This window comes from Schistocerca piceifrons, chromosome 1 (assembly GCF_021461385.2).
Source record: "Schistocerca piceifrons isolate TAMUIC-IGC-003096 chromosome 1, iqSchPice1.1, whole genome shotgun sequence".
In the NCBI taxonomy this organism is placed as follows: Eukaryota; Metazoa; Arthropoda; class Insecta; order Orthoptera; family Acrididae; genus Schistocerca; species Schistocerca piceifrons.
Window position 1 is genome coordinate 741,126,421 of NC_060138.1, and position 26,181 is coordinate 741,152,601.

The window sequence follows — 26,181 nt, forward strand, 5'->3', positions numbered from 1 at the left end:
CCCGAGAAAAAATGTGTTGCATTACTTATTGAACACCCCTCGTAGCACAAGTATTGATACAGCCAGACGTAGTCCATGAAGCTATCAATTACTGTGAAAATGTCACTCTGGTACCCCTAGTGTTGGTAAGACTGGAAATCCGTTCTTACTCCGGTGAGAGTGGATTTCTGACCGCCGCTCGTCTCCGCTGCTCGCCGCCCCTTGCGCGGGCAGGGGTCTGCCCCACCCTTCGTTTCTCGGACGGTCTGAAGCGTGCGACACGACGCCAGGGCCTGAATAAAACATGGCGCCGGTGGGTTTCCGCAATCGCGCCTGAGCGGCGCGGGGTCAGCCGAGGCTAATCTGCCGGCTAAGTGCAGAGACAGGTACTTCAATTACAGCGTCACACATGTCACCGTCCGGCCGTCACCGGAGATCGCCGCGTCGCACCAGCGCCAAAAAGCGTACTTTTTGAAAACTTGTGCATTATACAGAAGACTGCCTGTCGTCCAGGGGACAGCTCCAACACCTTCGTTCTGGGGCGTGCGTCACTCGCGAATTGTCGCAACTCATTCATTCGGGTATTCTCGCTTCGCTTGTAGGGGAGATGGCTGCCATGGAATTGACTCTCTCGGGGTCGCGTTGCCGAATTTCTAATTCATGGACATCCATTTTTTGTCGCTACTGACGTCGCTCGGCGTTTTCCGACGGCGAAATTCACTCCCCCTGTCGTCGAAAACAGAATTTGGACAGACGAGCATCCTTTTAACTGTCGCCGCGCTAGCACGTAGGATTTTGTCGATAACATTCTCCAGCAAAGAGGGATAAATCTAACAACTGAAAGTCTGTTCAGGACATCTCTGCGTAGATGCACTCGTGACCTCGGACTCTTGTTGAGTAACTTTTCATTAGCGGCTTTCTGCGATTTTTCTCTTTAGTACTGAATGTATTCTTAGTCATCCCTGACGCCGTTTCTACCGGTGTATTCATATACGATATCGAGTGACTGACTCGAATTCCCAGCTGATTTACTTCCTCTGTGGTATCCTTAATTCTCTTGGCAGGGGTATCAGAATGATTCCTTCAACAAGAGCATAGCTTTAGTTAGGTTAGGGCTCAGACATTATCTCTACAGCAAACAGCAACAGTTGTATTTGTGTAAGTATATCTGCCCTCCATCCGAAGTATGGCTGCAACACCAAGTCCATACTAGGCTTGGGTCTATTGGGAGCGGTGTGCTGTTGGATTCCTCCGATCTGTGAAGCGACTTATCAAAATGTTCAAATGTGTGTGAAATCTTATGGGAATTAACTGCTAAGGTCATCAGTCCCTAAGCTTACACCCTACTTAACCTAAATTATCCTAAGGACAAACACACACACACACATGCCCGAGGAAGGACTCGAACCTCCGCCGGGACCAGCCGCACAGTCCATGACTCCAGAAGCGACTTATCCAGCCATAAAAGTAAAGTAAAGTCGTATGGCATTAATGGCTGGGAGACCTCGAGGAGAAGGTTCAGCCACCTAATAGAAAAATTTTTTCCGAACCTTCACGCCCGTAACTACCTTACCTTCGCGAAGAATGAGAGCTGTGCGTGCAAGTGCATATGACTGCAATGACGTGTGTGCACTGTGTCATGCTCCTGTCAGAGATGATATGAGAAGGTAGAAGATGGAACTCGGTGCCAGCACATGGTCTATTCCCGCGGGAATAGAACCAAGGGAACCGCCGAGCTTAACGTCATCATCCGGCGGACGGATCATCGGGAACAGTGTCATATGCCCACACTTCATGAAACACTGCGGGGAGGTTTGGAATTTAATCCATACGTTGACGCCAAGATTGGTGATCAGAAAGTTTACACCACACCTCTTCTCTACTTGCCAGCCAAGCATTTCATACACAACCAGGATTGGAATCACCTTACTTCGGAGTCGAGCGTAGTTGGACAGGCAAGCGTCAGCGACCTCGGATACTGAGTCCGGTATCCAGCCACAGAAGGAATTCTTTGGAACCTACCGCGCCTTTTTTTAAAAACAGGCGTTCTTCTATTTATACTGACTCCGAACAGGCAAAAAGAAACGTAAGAAAAGGGTAGAATTTAATACCAATACAATCTGTGATATTTTATAAAGTAGGTCTGACAGTAGACGTCGCAGAAATTTAGAGATGAGCTTCTAGGGTCATCTTTCTTGTGGCATTCTCTTGGGTAGTTTTAGAGAACCGATGTTCAAATGAGACTGTCGGGCAGCTATGTTACCTCCAAGACGTCTCTCTAAGGGATCATGAGAATAAGAAAAAATATATTGGAACGCATGCGGAGAAATTCTGATAGATTTTCTTACCTGTAGCTCCATACTTGAAATGAATAGGATAAGGAATGACTGATATTTATACGGAGTACACTCTGATTTGTTGTTTACAGTAGTTCCCGGAGTTAATAGAGGGCTCTCTTGGTAGTAGCCTCCGTTGGGCCACAAATAAAATACCGCAGTATTAAAGCAAACTTATTAGAAAAATCTTAAGACTTCACCTTCATATTACAATAAGCAGTCAGGTTTGATTATTGACCATACCTGACGTCGAATAGAGACATTCCCGTTTCATAAATCTTTGCAGCATGTCATAGCAGCCAGGCCTTTTATAGCACGATGAGAACAGGACGCATAGCATTCTGCATGTTCTGTCAGAGTCTCATGCGAAACGCTCCAAGAAATGTGCTGATGGTTTGACCACTGCTGAGATATCTTGAGACGGTGGCTTAAGCTATTCCTTTACTGAGGTTTCTGTACTAGATCGTTTCTGCTTACAGGTGGAACACCACTTCAGTCATCAATAGGATCAATCTTTCATTCCACATTTAGGGCGCAGTACTGTCACTCGTCACATTCGGTCTTCAAACACTATAAATTTTGCGATGAAAATCAATAGTTTTGAGAAATTTTCCCCTGAAAACTATATCAAAAAACAGATTTCAAACTAGTGAGCTTTTAAATTTCTAGTTTTGAAGGGATAAGTAGATGAACAAAATGTAAAGTGATTTTACTCAAAAATGAACATGAACAGTCACAACTGCAAGAAACTTCACTTTTTTATGAGGTTATCGGTTGCGGTCTGTTTTAGACCATCTTCAGACCTCACACCATGATGGTAGATGGTGGCTATGAACTGAGTAGGCGCTACGACTCCACGAACGCTAACTGCTGACTGCTGATATTTGAGCTGTTAAAGTTTGTGGAGCCGTAGCTCTCGCTCCGTTCACATCCACCGTCTACCATCGTGATTAGGAGTCTGAAGATGGTCTAAAACAGACCGAAACCGGTAACCTCATAAAAAATGAGTAGTTTTTTTACGGTTGTGAGTGTTCATGTTCATCTTTAAGTAATAAAAAGACCGCTGTCTTCAAGTGAAATGTTCTCAAAAACTATTGCAAAGTGACTTTATTGCAATTGCAGCTCAAAGCACACTGACCCCCGTCATCAACCAATGCAACGACTGTTTCTTTTCTCCCCGATACTTCCCATGCCATTTTTAATTCATTTATGGTTATTTATTTACTGGCTTTGATCTTAAACCTGCTGTCTAGGTCAGGGGTTCCCAACAAAATTTACTCGAGGACCCTCTCATCGAGCATGACTGGTACCTTGTCATATCACAGTATCAAGTACCTAAAACAGCCAAATTGTCTTTTTATACGTTTTCTATTTTTGGTACTTAGAAAAAACATCGACGTATTCATTATTGAAAAAATATTGAGCTTAAAACTGCTCATGCAGGAAGCGGCCAAAACAAAAAGTCTGTTATCATACGAAATATATTTAATATATTTTTTATTCTAATAGCATCTTGCAGACCCCTCTGGCATAGCTCGCAAACCCCTGGGGGTCCGCGGACCACCTGTTGAGAACCACTGGTCTAGGTACTATAATCCATCCATTGCTACAAATCGCTTGTCCTTGTATTCTGATTAACTATGTGGCGTACGAGAGGCATCCAATGTAAGGTAATGAATTATTTTCCTCGTTCAGTTTTGATAGAAAAAAATAGAATTTGTTGTGTGACATAGTCGAATATTACCGCTTCGGTCCCTATAGTTTTAAGAATCCCCGGCAAGTGGCGGTGCTATATGTAGCACTCAAAATGTCGTCTGTAGTGGAACTGACCTGGCAGTGAACAAAAGCACAGAGCGAGGCGTCTGTCCTCGTAGCAACCAGGACGCACAAGCCTGTCTGATCTCTCACTCGCTGACTGGCAGCACACAGCTCTGACTCAAGCGATGTTGAAACGTGCGGACACTCTCATTCGGAGTGATTGGTGGGTCACAAACAAACACCTCGTTGCACAGTTGGACGTCTCTGTTGGTAGTGCTGACACACTCGTCCACTAGCTGGGCTACTCAAAAGTGTGTGCTCGCTGGGTTCCTTGCCACCTAACGGAAGACTATGAAGAGCAATGAAGAACCATCTGTATGAAAATGCTTGTGCGTTACGAAGATGATCGTGGAGGTTACTGATGCAGCAAGACGTTGGCTCCGACGAAGGCCAGCAGAGTGGAACCGTGCGGGCATACAGGCCCTCCCAGTAAGGTGGCGTAGGGCCGTCACATTAGACGAAGATTACGTTGAAAAAAAGGGTTTTGTAGCCAGAAGAGTGGGGAATAATATGGTGTATTGGAAATCTGAATATAATCAGCCTACTTTCAGAAAAAATGTTTTGCATTACTTAATGAACTCCCCTCGTACCACGTAGCTATGTTATGTTAATCTGTTAGCAAACTATATGTCTTATGGTGATACGTTAACATGTTAGTGTATTATAGTGAAGATAGGATATGCGGGTTGGGGAGGGCCATAGTCAGCGCCATTCAGGGTCTCAGCTAGCCTGTTGGCTAACTTATAGATGTTTTCGATTGGCCGTGGAGCATCATACAGATGGGTCACGTATCTCGAGTCAGGAAATGGGCTTATTCGTAGCAACACAAGTATCCACAAGGACACTACGACGACGTCTGCAGCACAAGCGACTGTCAGCAAGGCGAACATTGTTACGGCTTCCCGTAATGCGACATCAGAGAGGTGCCACGTCATGTTATCAGACGAGTCCCAGTTTTGCGTACAGCTCACGATGGATGTAACAGTGTGCGGGGGCTCTGAGATGAACTTTACGTTACGAGACTGCATTTGTCATCATCATACGGGCTCAGCAGATGATAGGAGACTTGGGTACTCGTATACGTCATCCAAGCTCAGTTCGATTAGATTCCGAAGCCGGCTAGACCCATTGTTGCTTCCAGAGTTGCTCTGCGTATCCAATTTCGCACTGAGTTGACGAAAGTCGTGGGACAGCGATATACACATACACAGATGGCGGTAGTATCGCGTACACAAAATTTGAAGGGGTAGTTCCTTGGCGGAGTTGCCATTTCTACTCAAATGATTCATGTGAAAAGGTTTCTAACGTGATCATGAACGCACAATGGGTATTAACAGATAATAGTGAGAGCTAGGAGCGTGAGACATTCAATTTCGCAAATCGTTAGAGAATCCAATATTCCGAGATCCACAGTGGCAACAGTGCGCCGAGAATACCAAATTTCAGTCATTATACCTCACCACGAACGACGCCGTGGCCAACTACCTTCATTTAACGACCGAGAGTAGCGGCGTTTGTGTAGAGTTGTCAGTGTTAACAGACAAGGAACACTGTGTGAAATAACCCCATAAACCAATGGGGAGCATAGTTACTCTACCACGCAAACATTGGGCATTGGGGTTAGGCTCGTCTGGTGTGAGGGCCGAACCGCACAATAACCCTGGGTTCGGTGTGGGGCGGCTGTGGAGTGAGTGAACTACTGCTCCCTGTTGTGGGGTTGTGAACCACCGAGGGCTACGGAGGGGACGAAGCCTCTCCGTCGTTTCTAGGTCCCCAGTTCCATAAATACAATATCGTTTGGACTCTAGACGGCTGGTAAAACCGCGTCGGATTTCAATTAGTAAGAGTTGGTGGTAGGATTCGAGTAAGGCGCAGTTCACATGAAGCCATGGAGCCAAGCTGTCAACAATGCCCTGTTAAATCTGGTTGCGGCTCTATAATAGTGTGAGGTTCGTTTACATGGAATGGACTGGGTCCTCTGCTCTAACTGAGCCGATCCTTGACTGTAAATGGTTGTGTTCGGCTACTTGGACATCATTTCAGACATTGATGTATCATTGAATTAAATGTTCTCGGTTTTCCAACCACGGCAATTGCTTAAAACTACTCTAGCTTTCGGCCAAGCACTCCTTGGCCATTGTCAAGTGATATGAGTGCTTGGCCGAAATCTCGTGTAGATTTAAGCAATTGACGTGGTTGGAAACCCGAGAACATTTTATTCAACGTTATCGCCGCGAAGACTCTGCATTCATACATTGATGTATCATGTTTCAAAAAACTGTGGAATTTTATACATGACAAAGGCCATTTTTTTGGACCACAGTTGTTTGCAATTGGTTTCTGGACAGTTCGAGCTAATAATTTGGCCAATCAGATAGTCCAACAAGAATCCCTTCCAACATTTATGGGACATAATTCAGAGGTCACTTCGTGCACTAAATCCTTTACCGGTGGCACTTTCGCAATTGAGGACGGCTACAGAGGCAGCATGGTTAATTATTTTTGTAGGGAACTTCCAACGACTTGTTGAGACTACGACACATCGAGCTGCTGTACAACGGCGGGCGAAAGAAGACCCGACACAAAGTTAGGGAAAATCTCATGACATTTGTCACGTCAGTGTATTCCCCAAATTATCCAGAAATTTAATCGTGCATTATTCCTACAATACCGCACACGTAAAAAATGATCAAAATTTCATTCTTTGCTATCTTTCCTGCTTAATGGCCAGCAACGTGGATGCGGACGTGTTCTTTCACACTTGGAGCGCCAGTGGGCCGAGTCTGCCCCAGGGCAATGCGGCGGATGCCAGCCCGGCCCTGCGCAACGCACGGCCTCAGCGAGCGACACGTCGCGCTATTTGTCGACCTCGTAACGAAGCGACGACGTGGCGGCGAATGGCTGCTGGCGGCTCTATATATACACGGGCGCGACCAGCCCACGGGACAGCCAGCGTGCCGTGTCGCGTGCCACACGCATCAGACACTGCCAACGCGCCTGTTCAACACGAGCGCCCGACCAGAAATCAAATGTCCGCGCCTGGCTTCCCTGTATTATTTCTAGAGTGCGATGTCGCGGATTCTGTCATTGCACCACTGCTTTTCGAATCTCCTCCCCGTTTTCAGCATCAGCCAAAGATAAATGAAAGACTGCGGCCCTTGCGGCAAACACCTATCGCGGTGATACAAAGTTAACAAAGTATTTATGCGACTCCAGACGAATGAACGACTTATTTCTCAGGATCCAAGGACGGCTAAGAAAGCAGCAGTTCCACTCAGAAAAAAAAAAGAGAGACCACACGCTTCCCGGAGACTTCACGGAATTACCGTGTGGCTGTCCTTCTGGCCTTGATAACAAACGGAGTCCACTAGTAGCTACATCCACATGCAATCATTCATCATTAGATCCAGTAGATCCACGAACTGAGGGCGTGTCAACTACTGCGTTTCACTCCTTGTTCTAATTAGCTATATTCTTTTTCTGTAGCATTAAGAAGATGTGACTGAAGGCCGGTTCACACTGACCGTCACGTCATAGTGTATTCACACTGTCCGTCACGTCACGGCGCGTAAATGATTCAAGTCACGTGATCTAAACTCACATTACTGTCCTCGATAGTTGTTTCGAGGGAATTAAGATCTTCGCAAGATGATGTTCGACTATTTTTACTCGCGAGGTGCACATACACAACTCGGTAGCTTACGTTCGTGGATGCCGGAGTTCACATTGTACGAAAATGATATTTATCGGACTTGAAATGGTTTGCAGCTTACAGGAATAGCTTGCGTATTTAAGAAGGAAGGCAGAAGTGCAAAACAAAGCGAAAAACGAGTGTGGGTCAGCAAAATGTCATTACATACTACAGAAGGCGAATTTCACACAAGAAGGTCAAGGAAGAGAAATCTGTATTTTACAAGTATTTTAGAAAATAGAGGCACCAATTTTTTCACTTTTTTACGTCAAACTGCACCAAAAATTATGAAAAGGAACACAGTCCTGCGAGCAACCAACACAGCCTACGACAAACTGGTTTGCTTAAGTCCAGTTGCCTGTTCTGTACATAATTTTGTGTGGTAGTCATATCATCCTCAATATCATTCCCTCTAAGATGTATAGCTTTTCTTTATGTTTTGGGTTAAATAGTTCAGGTGCCTTATCTGACTGCTGTCAGGTAGTGAAACCAAATAAATATTGACCACAGATGTTAGCAAAACTGTTTATTTTTTTATTTTTTGTGGTAAGTTCCTATGGGACCAAACTGCTGAGGTTATCGGAAGGAACCTAGGCGAGGACTCGAATCTCCTAAGGATGAGGGCAGGAGGGCGCGATCCGTGGCAAGGCGTCCCAGACCACGCGGCAGCAAAACTGTTTCACACACAATTGAGAGAATGGTTCAAATGGCTCTAAGCACTATGAGACTTAACAGCTGAGGTCATCAGTCCCCTAAACTTAGAACTACCTAAACCTAACGACATCACACACATTCATGCCCGAGGCAGGATTCGAACCTGCGACCGTAGCAGCAGCGCGGTACCGGACTGAAGCGCCTAGAACCGCTCGGCCACCACGGCCGGCACTTAAGAGAGCTACTTTACAATAAATAAGCCATTCACAAACACATATTTATACAAACAACTCTAATATATTACTTGATGTATATTTCACAGTAAAATATTTTTCCACTGTTGCAGAGTCTAAAGGATTTAGTCCATTTCTGTATGAAAAGTTACAAATACCTGACAAGATACAAATAAATTCCACTTATTAATCAATCTAATTCTATCCACAGTACTTTTTACACTTCGAGTTGCAGCAATGTTCCAATTTGTTTCGTTGTAAAACATTAAATACGGTATAGGTATGTACAAAAAATCCACTTTATGAAAGTAGTAGAAGGCAACTAATTTAATATGCTCATGCCATACATTTCAGACTGCTGCCTCACTGCTTCAATTAATCGTTCGTCATTCATTATGAAATTATAAACTGTAGCAAAATAAATAACGAAAGAAACAATTCATAGTAAATACCAAAAGCAACGAACAACAAAGACTGATAACCACCACGAAAACCATGACGAAACTAAACATTGAGATGAGCGCACGGCTTTTAGGGAAGATAGTTTTCACGGCTGACGTCATCATCCGTTCTGATCACGTAACACCAACATGGGAGGAAGTGACTTTGGCGTTGCGTGATCAGAACGGATGATGACGTCAGCCGTCAAAACTTTCTTCCTTAAAGCTTTGATGGTGCCGTTACGTGACGCGATGTGACGGCCAGTGTGGTTCAAAATGGTTCAAATGGCTCTGAGCACTATGGCACTTAACATCTGAGGTCATCAGTCCCCTAGAACTTAGAAGTACTTAAACCTAACTAACCTAAGGACATCACACAGCACCCACTCATCACGAGGCGGCGGCCAATGTGGCTGTCGCCACTTGAAACGCATTACAGAATATTTTGACGAGTGTGTATTAGACTTTACCGGGTCAGCCAAGGTGCGATTGGGTGTCTGAATGTTTTTTTGAAGGAGGAACGTATTCCTGCTGCCCTTTAAACATGGTGTGTACGTGGGATACTCATAGCGAAGATGTAGAACAAAGAGCAACACTTGGTCACCGAGAATCTTGAAATAAACATCATGATTCATGTTCACGGTACCTAGAATCTGCGAACCCAATCCATGGTATGAAAAACGCCACCAAAACTTCATAGAATCATCTTCGACCAGAACTACAATATCTACATATTACGGGTTAAAAATATCATAAGGCCACCAGAGAGAGCACTTGACAACTTGCATCACTTGGAAAGAGGCAAAATCAAGACTCTTCTACCACATTGCAAACCTCCCGTCACCTACTGCCCAATTTCTGTGTTCTTCGACCCACTGAAGACAGGCAGCTGTAAGTGCCGTTGTCGGTAATAGCCTTTACCCAGACCCCCCACTCCAAATTTCCATGGCATGCAGTTCCATTCACAATCTTTGTTCGCAAACGGATTGAGGGGAATACCCATTCACTGAACGCAGTAGTTCCTGTCGGGATTGAAAACAATTGTCAGTGAGAAGGAGTGTCACTCATTTCCGGTTCCTGTTAGTTAAGACCTTTTTACGCTGTATTACATGACTGCTACTGGTACACACCATTCCTTGTACACAGTCCGCCTTGATACACCAACAAATCTGGCAACTTCATTCACTGTGTTGTCGTGGGTACATCGAAAAACGATCTCTCCTTCCAGCCATCCTTTCGCGCCTTCATGTCTATCGATCCGTTTTGTTGCATTGACCCGATACAGCTGACTGCCAATTCACAATTCACTGCCATGACTTACGGCAGTACGGGAGGACAACGTGGACCGGTTCCAGTTGTACACCATTTACACCGTTCCAAAACTACCGACATTACTAACATTTTGCCCGGATAGGTTAGACGGTATACTGTTCAGTTCGGGCCTTAACCTAAACATCTGATGAGGCTTTAGAACATGGAGATAGATGCAAATGCCGGGAAATGATGTACACTCTTTGACATAAAACTCGACCGGCGGCCGGGCGTTTCAGAGACTAAGTCCGCGCCGATCGCGACATGGGACAAATAAACACCGATGTCAAAATTTTGTCCAGTAACCATCTTGCGGCAGATTTCCTGCAGACTGTCCTCCTCTGGACGCCGTATGCGGCAAAGCTCGAGGATCCGTTAGCTGGCTACCGGCAGCGGCCGTGGCGACAGCAGTGGGGCTGCACTGCCCCGTTCTTTATCGAAAGCGCCAGCTACCGCTCATCGCTTTTGATGATTTAAAACGCTTTGTTATTAAATGTTGCTCCACAGAAAATTTCTACGATTTTCACTCACGCTCAAAAGCGACGTAGACAGACGCCCTGATTAGTAGATGGGTATTGTATTACATTAATCGGCAAGAGCTGAGTATGGCCCGAAATTGATTTTATAGACTGGGACGAAATTAAACCACCTCACTACAATCGACGAATTTATAAATGCTTCATACCTCGTTTCTTTTCCTTTCAAAGTCAATTATTTGTGCAACTGTTGATCAATGTTCGGATGTTTTCGTCAAGCCAGAGTGAGCGTCTGTGGTGTAAAGTGTATTACAGTTCTTGTTTCATTCCTTATGGTAAGTCTATGCGATAAACTGTGTGAATACCTTGAAATGCATGCTTTGTAGCAGTGCAGGGACACTGCACATTTGAAATTCCATGTATGGATTCATGAAGTATTTAATGTTGATCGGAAGTGATAGTTAAGGTCATCAGATTTAAACCAGAAAAATTTACCGTTTTGGAGAGTTCAGAGAACGGAAAGGAATTGCTAACGCCGGTGTCAGAAAACATCTACAGTTAAATGCTATTGCAAAAATTTAGAAGAGAGGAACTATATTAATCAACATGTGCACTTCATAAACAACCTCCTGACATGTTAGACCTATATGCCGAACAAATCTCAAATTGGTATCGTTGACAGTCGGTTGAATCTTTTCAGGATCTATTTTACAGTGAAACACCTTGGCATTTGCAAAGCAGACGTCCATGATATTAACATAATTTACTAAGTCGAAATTGGACGAAGATTGATGTGTAAAGGCATTCTTCAGATTTCGTATAAGGAATTTTTACTAGCAGTTTGTAACTCCATTAATTAAGATGGAAAATAAAAGGTTGTATTCCGTGGCTTCCACCTAGGTTGGAACTGCTATGTCATATAGTACGAGCACCGCAACGCACAAGGGAACCTCTGAGCTAACGAGACATTGGCGGCAAGAGGCGGACTATAGTCACTGCGATGTTGCCTGAGCCTCAAAACGCAACCTTAAACACACAAACAAGTATTACTCATGCGAAGAACACCGTTCTTGGAGTCCAGAAATTAAATACACTTTCTAAGTGTCTCATCTTACAGTGGATTATATCGTACGAGTCTTCGATGTGACGGAACCGCGCGACTGCTACGGTCGCAGGTTCGAATCCTGCCTCGGGCACGGATGTGTGTGATGTCATTAGGTTAGTTAGGTTTAAGTAGTTCTAAGTTCTAGGGGACTGATGACCACAGACGTTGAGTCCCATAGTGCTCAGAGTATTTTGAGCCATCTTCGATGTGGGAAACGAATGTCAAGTGAATTTAGCGAGGTAATGCCGCCCTACACTATCGCAGTGTTGGCAAATACTTGCTACGATGCTGCCAATTCTCGGTCCTCTTACGAGGCAGCTCTTCAGCGAAATGCTTGTCGTGATTGTCCGATACTGTTCTCCAGAGTGGGACGCGGGCGCACGTTTGGTTTTATGCGGCGTTTTTTCCTGATGGTTTCTGACGTCGCCTTGTGGGCTATGTATACATTTAAGACATTCAATTATCATTAATCCAGAATGATACAAGTTTCAGTTTCCGCGTGAAAGAAGGCTGTTGACGCCGACATTATATCATTTCAACGTAGGGAAAGGAAAACGAATGATTCAATGTTTCACCATTCAACATAAAGCATGTGAGATAACTTTCCATAAAGTTCATAATCATCTAAAAATACAAACGAAGTAAAAATACATCGGAAGCTTATTTGAATGGAATATAATGTAAGATACCAAACGCTTTGCACCTCGATGTCGAATGTGTCCACGTGTAATCTTTTGCAGCATACATATCGAATGTCATGATTACCACGAGAATGAAGAAATATGTTGGTAAGGATGAAAGCAAGAAGAGATGCAGTCAACAAATATTCGATTCCTCATGGCATTCATTTCATTTGAGATGTAAGAAGAGGTAAAGCGGGATATTACTTTCGTTAACACGAAAGATATGCTGCACATATTGATAACGAGGAGGTCTGCGTCTTCATACGTTTCCTCCTTGAAATCTGTATGCTCTGTTATATACTAAGTAGCCTGATCATTGTTTCAGTGATGTTACCCTCTTGTTTGACCCCGTAACGATGAAAGATTCCAAATGCATGTCTCTGCATGAAAGTAGTTGTTCGAACCCTTCCTGCGTTGTTTTTTGCTTGGAATTCCTGAAGCAGACCCTTCTTTCATAGCTACTCTTTATGTGCATCGATACTAAATAGGGATGTGAAACCTCTTGAAATTGAGAGAATGACAATAATAATCGTAACAAGAACAAGCAAATAATGAATGAAGTTTATTGCAATGCAGAATGAGAATGGCTGTGAATATAAAAATCTATAAAAATAGATTGATCTTTGAGTTGGCACAACGCAAATATATTCTTAGCATTTTGTAACTGAATTTAGTTCTGGATGTTTGCAGAGAAAAAGGAAAAGTCGGTACATCTCGCTAGTGTAATACAATGTGAACCAGCAACTACCCTTTCCTTAGTACACGACTCGAGCAGGTCTCCAAGTAGCTACCAAGGCACTGCAGCATTCTGTTCCCTGATATTGCTCTGATGACCGTTAATGCAGATAGTTCCGATCATGAAATACAAAACGTATTGCAGGTTAGGTCCTAGGATCGTAATATTAAATTTGCGATGTAGATGGCACATGAACGTGATACAACTATCCAGATTACTCGTCAATATAGAAAGACAATATTTTGTTAATTGAGCATGGTCCTTCGGCACCAGTCCTGAAAGAGAGTGAATGACCACAGGCATGCCAAACCCTTTCAAAACGTCTGCCAAGTACCAAAAACAGTAGCAATATGAGTAAGGCATTGGACAGATCAGAAAGGCCTCACAGCTATCCACAGTCTGGTTCTGTCAGCCCTAGTGAAGCTGCGCTGCCAGACGCCAACCCGATAACACATTAGACCGCTGAAATCTACCAATGAATTGTGTACTTATACTCATCAGCTTCAGTGAAATTTGTTATACATCACTAGGATATAGTTGATATAGTTAATACATCAATAATAACCTCGTTTATTGCTTCAGTGACTGTTACTATCTTGTTTGACACCGAGATGATGTAAACAACATAAATTCGGGTCCCTGATAGATAATCCTAGTCTCTTCAGGGACTTAGTCTTGTTTTGTTGTTGTCGTAAATTGGCATTCGCGAAGAATACTACTGTCGCAAATCATGAGAGGTTTCGAAGCACATATGATACGGAGGGTTAAGAACAGTCTCTCAGTTTTGACCTTTAGAATAGCAGCTGCCGCGCGGTGTGGCCGCACGGTCTAGTGCGACGTGTCACAGATTTCACGGCTGCTTCTGCCGGAGTTTCGAGTGCCTCCTGGGCATGGATGTGTGTGTTGTCCTTCGAGTAAGTTAGTTTAAGTTAGTGTAAGTAGTTTCTATGTCTAGGGACTGAAGACCCCAGCAGTTTGGTCCCTTAGGCATTAGAACTTAAAAAAGAGCACTAGCGGAAGGAATTGATAAGATCAAGCTTCTGCAGAAAAACTCTAACTAATGAAAAAAAAATAGCTACAGTTATATAAATTGAGCGCTTTACTGCAACAGTGCCTTGTTCACACAGTAGTAAATACTGCCCTTACCATAATCGTAGCTGACGTATGCAGCTCCCAACGTGAAACATGAAGAATACGACCACCTTTTGCATGAAGCGACCATTTTGAACTGAAATACGTTTCCTAACTCAAAACCACTCCTTCTGTGATAATTATTGACAATATTTGATCGAGATGACAAGAAAATATTAAATGGATGTAGCAGATACAATGTAGTCCCACAACCGCAAATCATTCTCATACCAACACAGTTGCCAAGAAAGGCGTACGACGTTGTGAGTCCTTGACTTCGTTAGTGGCAAGAAGATTCCGTTTGCTTAACAGGAATTCTTCACGAACGGATGGGGATACAATGCAGTCAGATTGACAGATATGGCGGTATGCCTACATGTCTAAGAAAGAGCAGAAAACCTAATTGTTAACCCTTTGAGTAATATTCCCACGTCTGTGAATCGTATCATGGTTAAAGCCCTTGTATTACCACTGTTCGTGCTTACCTACATTATCAAATAACAGCAGAAACGGAGAGAAGTACTTTCGGAGTATACGACTTGATATTTGAATTCATTTTTGGATGTAGCAGTTTTTCTTTTTCAATAAAGCTATTGTTTCTATTTCCAGACAACATTTCATATCCTTCTTACTTCTGCTGCAGCAGTTATTTTGCTGCCCACATTGGAAACCACGCCTAAAACTACCATCTTCTCATTTCCTGACCTAATACCCTCTGCGTAGCCTTACTTAATGGGTGTCTGCTTTGTAAGTGCCAAGGTGCTTCACTGTAAAATAGATCCTGAAAAGATTCGAACCGACTGTCAACGATACGAATTTGAACTTTGTTCGTCATATAGGTCTAACATGTCAGGAGGTTGTTTATGAAGTGCACATGTTGATTAATATAGTTCCTCTCTTCTAAATTTTTGCAATAGCATTTAACTGTAGACGTTTTCTGACACCGGCGTTAGCAATTCCTTTCCGTTCTCTGAACCCTCCAAAACGATAAATTTTTTCTGGTTTAAATCTGATGACCTTAACTATCACTTCCGATCAACATTAAATACTCCATGAATCCATACATGGAATTTCAAATGTGCAGTGTTCCTGCACTACTACAAAGCATCCATTGCAAGGTACTCACACAGTTTATCGCATAGACTTACCATAAGGAATGAAACAAGAACTGTAATACACTTTACACCACAGACGCTCACTCTGGCTTGACGAAAACATCCGAACATTGATCAACAGTTGCACAAATAATTGACTGAAAGGAAAAGAAACGAGGTATGAAGCATTTATAAATTCGTCGATTGTAGTGAGGTGGTTTAATTTCGTCCCAGTCTATAAAAACAATTTCGGGCCATACTCAGCTCTTGCCGATTAATGTAATACAATACCCATCTACTAATCAGGGCGTCTGTCTACGTCGCTTTTGAGCGTGAATGGAAATCGTAGAAATTTTCGATAAAGAACTGGGGAGTGCAGCCCCACTGCTGTCGCCACGGCCGCTGGCGGTAGCCAGCAAATGGATCCCGGAGCTTTGCCTCATACGGCGTCCAGAGGAGGACAGTCTGCAGGAAATCTGCCGCAAGATGGTTACTGGACAAAATTTTGATATCGGTGTGTCAGAAAGCGAAATACACTCCTGGAAATTGAAATAAGAACACCGTGTATTCATTGTCCCAGGAAGGGGAAACTTTATTGACACATTCCTGGAGTCAGATACATCACATGATCACACTGACAGAACCACAGGCACATAGACACAGGCAACAGAGCATGCACAATGTCGGCACTAGTACAGTGTATATCCACCTTTCACAGCAATGCAGGCTGCTATTCTCCCATGGAGACGATCGTAGAGATGCTGGATGTAGTCCTGTGGAACGGCTTGCCATGCCACTTCCACCTGGCGCCTCAGTTGGACCAGTGTTCGTGCTGGACGTGCAGACCGCGTGAGACGACGCTTCATCCAGTCCCAAACATGCTCAATGGGGGACAGATCCGGAGATCTTGCTGGCCAGGGTAGTTGACTTACACCTTCTAGAGCACGTTGGGTGGCACGGGATACATGCGGACGTGCATTGTCCTGTTGGAACAGCAAGTTCCCTTGCCGGTCTAGGAATGGTAGAACGATGGGTTCGATGACGGTTTGGATGTACCGTGCACTATTCAGTGTCCCCTCGACGATCACCAGTGGTGTACGGCCAGTGTAGGAGATCGCTCCCCACACCATGATGCCGGGTGTTGGCCCTGTGTGCCTCGGTCGTATGCAGTCCTGATTGTGGCGCTCACCTGCACGGCGCCAAACACGCATACGACCATCATTGGCACCAAGGCAGAAGCGACTCTCATCGCTGAAGACGACACGTCTCCATTCGTCCCTCCATTCACGCCTGTCGCGACACCACTGGAGGCGGGCTGCACGATGTTGGGGCTTGAGCGGAAGATGGCTTATCGGTGTGCCCAGCTTCATGGAGACGGTTGCGAATGGTCCTCGCCGATACCCCAGGAGCAACAGTGTCCCTAATTTGCTGGGAAGTGGCGGTGCGGTCCCCTACGGCACTGCGTAGGATCCTACGGTCTTGGCGTGCATCCGTGCGTCGCTGCGGTCCGGTCCCAGGTCGACGGGCACGTGCACCTTCCGCCAACCACTGGCGACAACATCGATGTACTGTGGAGACCTCACGCCCCACGTGTTGAGCAATTCGGCGGTACGTCCACCCGGCCTCCCGCATGCCCACTATACGCCCTCGCTCAAACTCCGTCAACTGCACATACGGTTCACGTCCACGCTGTCGCGGCATGCTACCAGTGTTAAAGACTGCGATGGAGCTCCGTATGCCACGGCAAACTGGCTGACACTGCCGGCGGCGGTGCACAAATGCTGCGCAGCTAGCGCCATTCGACGGCCAACACCGCGGTTCCTGGTGTGTCCGCTGTGCCGTGCGTGTGACCATTGCTTGTACAGCCGTCTCGCAGTGTCCGGAGCAAGTATGGTGGGTCTGACACACCGGTGTCAATGTGTTCTTTTTTCCATTTCCAGGAGTGTAGATTGAATCTGCGCTACTTTTACATTCACGTCTTCAGCATTCAGACAGAAGTGGCTATAAAAATATTTTATGGTGGCTGCTCTCGATCCACTGACATTATGAACAGAAACAACACACGCTACCGCTAGACCACAGGCGTAATCAGACTGTGGGTTTTCTATCATGCGACAAGTTTACCTTCAGGAAGTGCCGCAGTCTACAGTGTTGCCAGATTGTGCAGATAACCGGACTTAGAGAATTAGCGAGTTGGCCAGATTATTTGTCCCAAGTCGCGATCGGCGCGGACTTAGTCTCTGAAGCGGCCGGCCGCCGGTCGAGTTTTATGTCAAAGATTGTACATGCTGGTGCTTCTACAAGTCTTAACCCTCGTGACTGCAACTAATAGCGACTCGTGTACTTTCGTTAGCTAACTGTCCATCAGAAAAGATACTCCTGTCACTGGAGTGATGATCACTAATGCTAATAGCAGTCGCTCAACCCACTTACGCCAACGACCACATTCAGTGCAAATATTGTCGCCCTATGTGCCAGATCTGCCGACACTTCGTCACCTCCGAAGGTCGGCGCCTAGGTCAAAGACGAACTCAGATCGGACGGACATTTCCATAACACTGGAAAGATTTAACCAGTCGTTACCTGTTTTAACCATGGTCGCACACTTGTCTTCTGAAAAACGAGTACCAGGCACCAAACTGACATCACGAAGCAGGACGCTCTGATGACTACAGTCAGTGCTGTCTATAGTGATCTGTTCTCCATCCACCTGAAACGAGTCCCATCTATGGGAATGTTGCAGTGGCAACAGACACAAATGGACGAGAGGATGATCCAGAATGATGTCACCTCTGGGAATGAGTGAGCTGACCTAAGCATATTCAGTTTTTGTTAGTATGCCCATCATCCGCAGCAAGCACGTAAACAAGTGATTACTTACAGTTATTCGAGTTTTTCGCTGGCATCTGCATTTACTCGCATCTGGCAACTACCAGAAGGTTGCACTGTAACTTCGTTTACGAAACAGAAGCAGATTTTCACGTTACCAACTTTTTTTTCCCAATTTCCTTTTTTTTCTCTAATTTCTCTGGAGCGGTACTATTCTTTTCTCACTAGTTGTAGATATTTTACTGAAAACAATAATTTAACGTTGTAACTACTGCTGTGTGCTTGCCTTATGTCTGTTCCTGGTTGGTTTGTTTACCTACCTATTGCCAACCTATCAAAGTATTTGCTGAAAACTAATAACGCCCATTTCTCTCTGTCTCTGTCTCTGTCTCTCTCTCTGTCTCTCTCTTCCACTCCTTTTCTGAGTGTGTGTGTGTGTGTGTGTGTGTGTGTGTGTGCGTAAATGTGTGAGTGAGAGGGAGAGAGAGAGAGAGAGAGAGAGAGAGAGAGAGAGAATATTGTACGGATTATTTTGTATGTGTGGGTGTGCGGTGATGGTGGGGCGGGGGTGTAGGGGGAGGGAGGATTGGTGGGTGGGTGGTTAGGGCGACTTATAGAAACTTGAATGTGAATATAACAGGTGCCGGAGAGTGGTTGAAAGTTTTTATATTCAGCTGATTTGAGGTTTGGTTTAAATGGATTGTGGAGTGGTTCCTCGAAAGGTGAGGGGAAAGGGGCTGGGTGTTTTTATTACGACAATAATCGTATGTTGGAGTGTTCATCTGATATTTCATCTATTAATATAAACAGTGAGTTGTTGGTTATGTGTACTTTGTGTACTTGGTCATTCACAGGATTTTCCTTCCTGCTTTGCTTTTTGTATCTGATAATTTTCTTGCAGGATTAGAAGGTGTTTTTTTATTGTTTATTCTAGTTATTTTCATGTCTCCATTCATGTCACAGTTCGTGACTGTGTTCTCTTAGATGTTGTGCAAATGGAGAGTGGTTGTCACACTTCCAGGCTCTCGTGTGTTCCTTGTATCTGACATCAAACATTCCGCCTGTTTATCCTGTGGATCTGCCGTCACAAGTGGTACACCGTAGTTGATATGTAACTGCTTTCTATTATAAGTCTATGTCTTTTTTCAGTTTTTAGAGTGTACTTTTGAATAGAATTGTCTATTGTGAAAGCTATCTTTCTTTTCAAATGTTGCTGAGTTTATGTATGAGTTTGTGTTTGCATGTCGTTCTGTACCATCTTGTGTCTTCTTTATATTTTCTTGATTATCCTGTGTAGTTGTTATGCACTGAGTATCTGTGATTGTGTTTGGCTCCGTTGCATTGCTATCTGTGGTTAGAAAGCCGACTATCAAAATTAAAAGAAAAAGAAAAACAGAAAACACAAAACCAGAGTTAACAACACAACAGAATCAAACACAATCAACAACACCTAGTTAGGAGAACGTGTTCTGGGAGACCTACGCACAAAATTTATGAATGAAAATGTTTTTTGTTTTTCATGATTGTTTAGTTAATTTTGCTCTGATTTTCATTGCGGCAACCTATGCAATCTGGGTTCTTTTTACACGTAGAGCAATTACAATACAATTAATTATTTAATCACATTTGACTAGTACCCGCATGAAAATTGCATTTCTTGCAGCATCCAGCATGATGTATAAATGAATAAGATTATTTTAGGAGACTGTGATCCTCTTACTTCCGAAACTTTAATAATCAGAGTGCCGTAACTTGTAGTATTTATTCAATTTTAACTGAAACTAGTGGGGTCACACGTTCAATTACAGGTCGATTGAAGAGCGAAAGACTCTGATCTTTCCTCTTTAGAAACTTAACCACTAGTGCAAATGTCTTTTTACTGATCTTCTCTTTTCTTCTAAAGCTACGAGCTTACGTGTCAGTACTCGGTGTATGTTGAGGATTCCCATGCCTGTAACTATTGCCACGATGCAGTGCATGGAGCTCGGGATATTTAAAAGGATGACTAGCTACATGCTGGGAGGATTTCAGTACAACAGCGATCTTCGGAATATTTAAGAGTTTTGAGCTACTTCAGTTTTCCTCCCAGGCAATGTTCACTCTCCACTCCGTTACCACTGTATTGCTGTAATGAACTGTAAATAACAGAACAGCGTGTTTTCCAGTTGTATCTTAAATGAATCTGACAGAATAAGACCACTTATTAATCTCAAACGAGTACCCGAGTCCCTCGGCAGTGAGCGCATTTTCTATCGTTTTAGTCTACCGTCCAAGTAAATCTAAACCATTGTATGTTAGGGGATCACTTGATGTTTATTACAAATATTTTGATTTTTAAGTGTTTACCCGCTTGTCCCTGCTCTTAGAAAAGGAAGTAAAAAGTTGTCATTGAAAATAACAGAGGCATTTCACAGCTTTCGCAAAAAGTATCCCGAGCATTTCGGAGTTTTTTTCCCCCTTATTACAACTCGTCTAATGAGAAAGCGTGAGAGGGGCTTCATAGTGGCATCCTTTCGATGTTCAATCAAGTCTAAATTGAGTAAATGGAGTAAGTACGAAAATTGTATGTACTCTGTTAGGTCACTTTCCACTACTTGTTTGTTTATAAGAGGTTATTCTGTTGCGAGAAATTACATTAACTATTCTTTTAGCTTCGTTTAGTTGTGATTTCATCCTAATCACTGATGCGACAGGCGAGTAAGATGGCGCGAGGGCACAAAACAAACATAGCTAGTAAGTGGAGAGAAAGTTTTCAATTCGGTAAGGGCATTAGTCTAACGAAGTGAGAATCATAATCTGCTATTTCCTGATTCGCAAATCGCGCTGGCTGATTATCAGGTCAGGCGTTGGTGGAACATTGACGGTTATTACGGCCTAAAGTTTATAGTTTAGACATTCCACTAATACTTACACCCATTACGTGTCGTCATTATTTATTGTGTCGTGATTATTTGGGAAGTTAAACAGAACTGTTAATTTTACAGTTGACTGAAACAGATCGTCCTGCGTATTTCTCTGGCTGCGTCGGCGGCATGATTCACGGCGCCAGTGCCCGGCGACTGTAATATATACCGCTATAAATCTGCCTCGTACGTATTTTGGTGTTCCCTGTCGACGCAACACATTTTTATCACTACACTGAGTCATTAATGCCTTCCGCCGAAGTAGATAATTATGAAGACAGATACCTATAGCTAGAAATAGTTGGTGCGGCACAAATTATCGAATTACTTACATTAACAGTGATTCTCAATAGATACCGTTTTGACAATGATTAGAAAAGAATATTCATTACTGATGGTGGCAGATCTAAAACATGTAGAAGTAAATATATAAGAGAAGCGAAAACTAAAGCAAGTGATGTAAAAAAAGATCGCATTAAAGAGAAATTAGGATTTTCCTTTCGTCGAGGCTTTAAACTAGCGTTTCTTTCCACTGCCACACGATACCCTGCGAATGGAATATACAGGGTCCGGCATAAAAAACTCTCCGATTACAAAGTAACGTGCAGCGGACAGTAGAAGGAGCAGAGTGGTGGGGGGCGCGTCGTTAAGTAGCTGCCTACGTGCCGTTTTCAGTGTACGCCATGGCGTGGTTTGGTGAACATCGTGCCTTCGTAGTGGAAGATTTTATTCAAAATGGCGAATCGCCTATTTATATTCAACGTGCTTTTCGCGTTCGCTTTGCGCTCGAACGACGGGACCCTGTTCCCGATAAGAAAACAATTTATTCTTGGGTTGCTAACTTTCGTGAGACAGGTTCCGCATTAAAAAGGAAACCACCTGGACGACCACGGACTGCAACAGGCCCCGGAAATGTTGATGCAGTTAGAGCTTCAGTTCAACAATCTCCTCGACGATCCGCTAAAAAGTATGCGACAGCATTACGGATATCTGATGGAAGTGTGAGAAGAATCTTGCATCGAGATCTTAAAATGCATCCTTACAAACTTGTAACTACGCAGGAACTGAGTGAACGAGACTGTGGTGTCCGTGTAAGTTTGTGCCAAGACCTTCTTCGGAACATTCGTCCCAACGATATTGTGATTTTTTCTGATAAAGCACACTTTCACCTTGCCGGAACAGTGAACAGCCAAAATTGCAGGTACTGGTGTGAACACAATTCCCAAGAACTTCATCAACGACCACTTCATAGCCCTAAAGTAACAGTATGGTGTGCTGTTTACAATTCCGGAGTGATCGGTCCTTACTTTTTCGAAGAAAATGACAGGAATTTAACCGTCAACAGTGAAAGCTATTGTGCCATGCTCCGCGACTTTCTCCAACCGCAACTAAGGAGCTTTTTGGTGAAATAGAGAACGTGTGGTTCCAGCAAGATGGTGCTACAGCCCACACAGCGCGGCAGTCACTGGCATTGGTGAAGGAAATGTTTCCTGGACATGTGATCTCGTTGCGTGGAGACATTGGCTGGCCCCCACGATCGCCGGACTTAACGCCCTGTGATTTCTTTCTTTGGGGCTATTTAAAAGCAAAAGTTTATGAACAACGTCCACAATCTTTACGAGCCCTGAAAGAAGCAATTACACAAGAGGTTGAAGCTATTCCACCTGAAATGACTCAAAGAGTAATGAATAACTTCAGGGAAAGACTCAATCAGTGTGTCGACAGTGCAGGAAGCCATTTAAGGGATGTTTTATTTAAAAAGTAAGATCATAAGAGTATTTTCTAAAATGGCATAATATGTACTTTTATTTAGTATAACTAAAATTGTTCTACCTTATTTGGTTTTGTTTTTATTAGCTTTCCTTAAAGGGGAGGTTTTTCTGCCGGACCTTGTATCTGGTGGTCGGTAGACAATGGTATCATACGGATGAGTCTGTACGCAAAGGATGGATAAGTGACCTTGACGATATCGCACGGTCTACAAAATTTTACGGCATCAGCGGGACTCGAAGTTTGTTCTAGTGTTACATACAGCAATTTAAAGAATAAGTTAGCAATCAGCTTCGAAATGGCTAGCACAGTATTAGATGATGACCAACCACGCCTCATGCAAGAACATAGGATTGTCCCATTTTTGACGAAGAATAACAGCCAATTTGAAGCAAGGCTGCAATGGCTAAGATTATCCCCGGTTGAGATTACTTGTTTTCTGCGTAAATACTATACGGAGTGTCCACGGTAACCTATGTGACACATGAATGTTTTACGTCTAACTTTGCCAACTCACTTTGCTAATCTTGAACGTCACAGCTTAAGTATTTCCAGTCTTTCTGTCATTCTGAATTAACAACATTCTCTACGACTACATGTAAAACGTTTACCCGTTTTATACACAACAAGTTTTCATGTTATGTCATCCGTTGACTCTAACTTTTCTTGAGGACCATACAATTTTATTTTCATTTAAATATTCTTGTACTTGTTTACATATGTCTCTATTTATCTGCTTAAGTATTTTTATCTCAGGAGACTGATGAGAGTTTACTGGAACAGATAACAGACTTGTTTGTGTTTCATAGCTAATTCTGGCATACTCACCTTACTTTTTTAGTGTTTTCAAATATTACTCTTGTCCTTCACTGGATTCCCAGTACTCAGTGGCATTTGTAGTTTAAGCGGTAAAATTAAATCCTTCCGCTAACTCTGGCCACATCGTATTTCCTAGAAAATGTTGCATTCATCTACTTATTACTGGTATACTGTTAGTACTAAACATGAGATTCTATTTTAATGTTTTCATTGTTTCTGTCAGTGTATAGTAATTTCAGTCTTCGCAAGAATTTACGTGGTATCAAAATTTTTGCAATATTGATACAGATCGTCCAATTCTCCAGTCCGATCATTTCTTTATATTCTGCCTCTTAGTTTTCGTATTTCGTTTATGCTGTTTATGTGTTCTACTCAATGGCTAACTGTAGTCACAGTCAGCAATAATCTGTTTATTTTGCCTTAAGTTATGGACGTCGGGAATACTCTTGTTTTTCGTTAGTACTTGTGAAAAGTATAGCATTTCTGAGATGGTTCTGTGAATCATTGTTGAAATCTTTCTTTAAATAACATATAAAGAGAGGAGTTTCTATTGTCATTCAGGAATTTTTCGCATATACCCGTATACAGCTTCCCCTGTCCAAGCTGCTAAACTTCGGTGACGTGATAGCGCCCTTCGTAAGACGCCGCCAATAACGTACATTACTTACATTAGAGTTTGGCCGATGACAAAGAGCTCATTTTTTTCCCCAGAAGTCCTGAAAGTGCCCTCTGAGATAAGAACACGAAAATTGTGATGCTCGCAGAAAAAAAGAAAAAAATCTGCCATATATTTACATCTACATCGCAAGCTGCAACATAGTCACGAATCGAACAGTGATCCAGAAAGTGTAGAATAAATTTCTTTATTTCCGTCTATGATCACAGACTTGTAAGTCTTCAGACCACGGTCAGCAATAACCGTCTTCCCATCTGCAGCGAAACATGGGACAAACAAAGACAACTAGTGGATTTTCTTTAGCTTACGGAAATTGACAACAAACAAAAATTTTCAATTTACAGAAAACCTACATGTACAGATAGTATCATCAATGCCAGTTCATTGCATCCTCTACGATATAAAAAAGCTTTCTTTGCCTCAATGAATCACCCTCTCCTTCGTTTACCTATGAAGGAAAGCGAGATATATAAAGAACTCAGCATCTTAAAGCAAATTGCAATAGCTAATGTTTTTTCTGTGAATGATGTCACGCACCCTTAGAGTAGGCTAAAAAAACGCATGATAGACAGCAGGCAGACTCGCCCTCACCCAGAAAAAAGAACCAATAAAGAACGTATGAAAACCATTCCAATGAAATTTTAGGGCAAAATGTCTCAGCAAATAGAGAAAGGCTTCAGGAAATATAATGTTAGATATGGCTTTCAAGTTAACAGACCCCTAAAACTGCGATTAAAACATAAACTGAAAGGGTTGTATCACAAATCTGATGGCTCTGGAGTATACAGGATTGACCATAATAACTGTGATATATATTAAATGGGCCAAACCGACCGCTCTCTTAACGTAAGGCTAGAACAGCATTCACAGCCGCGTAACAAAACTGCTTTGGGACCGCATTTATCAGGAACAGTTCAATCTGTAGACACCATTGGGAATAATATGCTTATTCACCACGGGATGCACTAAGGCCGTGCTCTCAAGTTGTTAGAAGAGCTTGAAATTAAAAATAAATAAATAAATACAAGAGCCGAAAAAGCGCTCAGTAGACAGAGCAATTTTGTACTCAGTACCTACTTTGCTTTGATTGACTACGTTGTCCGTTAATTACCGAACACCTCTCTTATAATTTGTCTTTACCTCGCATAGAGGTTGCTTTACATATTTACTTCGTTTTCTTACTTTGAACGTATTACTCTTATATTTTCTTGTCCCTTTTCAGTTTGTGTAATATATTTCATTAAGTAAATAATCTTGTTAATTGGCTGGTACTTTGTTTAATCGTTCTTTTCTTGGATTGGCGTCTCGCGGGTTACGCAAGGCGCTTTGGCGGTTAAGTCCCTCTGAGCACTTCTTAACTAAGCACCATTCTGGCGGTAAAACCCACACAGGGTACTGATTGCTTATTACAGTCTGTTTTCTCTTTACTGGCCTCTTTCCTTATTTGTTTTATAATTTTTATATTACTCTGTGAACTCCATCAGCTTGTTCTTATGC